The sequence below is a fragment of the Mastomys coucha genome, unplaced genomic scaffold (assembly GCF_008632895.1).
Source record: "Mastomys coucha isolate ucsf_1 unplaced genomic scaffold, UCSF_Mcou_1 pScaffold14, whole genome shotgun sequence".
In the NCBI taxonomy this organism is placed as follows: Eukaryota; Metazoa; Chordata; class Mammalia; order Rodentia; family Muridae; genus Mastomys; species Mastomys coucha.
The window spans coordinates 37,611,069-37,613,697 of record NW_022196896.1 but is presented as its reverse complement, the minus strand read 5'-3'; positions in this window follow the sequence as shown (position 1 = coordinate 37,613,697).

Sequence of the window (2,629 nt, the reverse complement as noted above, 5' to 3'; positions counted from 1 at the left end):
CTTAGGAAATACCCTGTGATTACAGTGAAATGTACCTTAGGAAATACCCTGTGATTACAGTGAAATGTTTTAACAACAAATACGAGGTCATAATTTGAAATATTACCCAAATCCTATTTGTCACCATTGTGAAGACCATGAAGAGAAATATTGCTATGAGATACCTTCCTTCCTTCTTTTTTTTTTAAATAATTTTTTATTAGTTATTTCTTTATTTACATGTCATATGGTTTCTCCTTTCCCAGTTTACCCTCCAAAAAACAAACAAACAAACAAAAACAACAAGAACGAACCCCTGTTGCCTCCCCCCTCCCCATGCTTGCCACCCTACCCTCTCCCACTTATTGTCCCTGGCATTCCCCTACACTGGGGCAAACTGAAGGCACCTTCCTTCCTTCTTAATTGTTCATTCCTTCTTAATTGTCATCGTCATCTGGTTGAAATCCTAGCTACTCCACTGTGTCTGGTTCAGCTGGCAGAATGAGGGAGGCAATAAGGTAAAACTCAGGAAAGGCAAATATTTGCCAACTCAATTATTTCAAATACTAGCCTTCTTATTTATATATGTGTATCTCAAGTTACAAGGTAAGATTTTACTCAAATATTTTAATTAATGATGATTAATGATCTAGCTATCAGCTAGATATATACTTTAAATGTGGGGTTGTATGTGTTCTTTTGTTATTCAAAATATTATTTCTCTCATTATTTAAAGGACTCATCATTATATAAACTTTTATTCTTCAAATAATTTTACCCTTATCTATTATGCACTTTCTTTCTTAGTGCTAGTATGATTTAAAATAATATTTTCCATAATAATATTGTCCAATTAAACATATTATTTTATTTTAGGAGAATATAATATATATGAACTAGGTGATTATAATAATGGAAGACCACATAATTTCAGTTAAGATAATCTCTTACTTACATTCCTTTTGTGCAAAATTAGAGAAGCACCATAAATCTCACTCTGACATGCTAGCATACACTTTGCTGTTAAATAACACCTCACTGTACAACACAACATAAACAGCTGTTATTTTTGATTGAATTCACCATGGAATTCAATGTTAAATTTGGTCTAAAATAGCTTCCTTCCTTATACACTTCACAGGATTGTTCTTATTACACACATAGCACTACCTAGTTTGTGCTCCAGTAGACACATGTCTAACAAGTATTTTGAAGATAATATTTTATGTATAAACCCAGCCAACTCAGGTTTATGCAACATTCCAGTCCAATTACCAGTGTATTTAATCCAGTTTTGTCCAGAAAGCTCCTACCAGAGTTCATATTTCAGAAAAGAACATTCTTTCTACAGACCATATGTTGAGTAACATAGATTTCAATGCCTTAGTGAAGAGAACAAGTGTGTCCTTCTGAATTCTCTGAGCCTCTGTGACCTACTTGATTGTGTTTCTTGTTTATTTATGAAGTAAATAAAATGGAACACTTTCACTCTATACATATCCTATGATGGTAAATCTTTGGTAATTTCATTAAGAATTTCAGCATCTTTGTAATTCAAATATTAAAGTCCCTGATTTTATTAAAGAAAGAAAGAGAAGAGAGAAGAAAAGGAAAAGAAAGAAAAGAAAAGAAAAATAGGAAAAGAGAAGAAAAGAAAGGAAAAAAATATTCTTGTTTTGTCTTGTCTGTTGAAAATGTGAACTTTTTCTGTCCTGGAGTAGGAGCACTGATGAGAGCTCATTCCACCATGCTCACACTTTGTGACGAGAACAGGATAATGGACAACATCCTTTCTTAGCCTCTCTTAGGTCACATCATCATCTCTTATAATTTTACAATATCAGAGACTCACTCACTCATCTTCCCATCCTAACCCATAAATCACTTTCCTTTTTCTGTCTTATATTATTCCTTACAATTCTATTTTTAAAGGGGTAACATGTAGCAAATATAATGAGAGGCTGAATTAGAAATGAGGAGTGTAAGAATCTATGTCACAAATGGCTGCACTCCACTGAAGAATAATCTGTCTGCCATCTAAATCTCCACTAGTGTCATTGTGAAAACATTCCTTTTTAAATGTTTTAGAGGGACACATGTCATGAAATGCTTATTCTCATTAAACTGCAGGGTAATCATAGATTAATATGGTTACTGCAAGTTAAGCATAGTTATAGCATGTAAATGTGCTAGATTTTTCATTACATATATGTATATAGTTAAGCTAATGCATATTTGTTGTTCCTTGTAATGTGAGGGGTATTGCAATTCACTTGAGCTGGACTGGATCCTAGTCTTTAGGACCCGACTTTAGTTTACTAATTTGACAAGATTGGATTCCGATCTTTTCTATTGTTCTCCTTCTTTTGGAAAAAACACCCATGGAGCACATAATCTTCTCATAGAATGTGTCAGAAGGAAGAGAAAAAATAAACAACCAACAAGCATGTAGACATCACTAAGTACACTCAGTTGGATTAAGAGAAGAGTACTTGAAGTTGGTAGAGAGAGATATTGGGAATAAATAGAAGCAGTAAGACAGGCACTGGGGCATGGATTTCTTTAAAACACATATTAGGTACAGACTGCACATGCATTCGTACACACGCACACACACACACACACACACACACACACACACACACACACA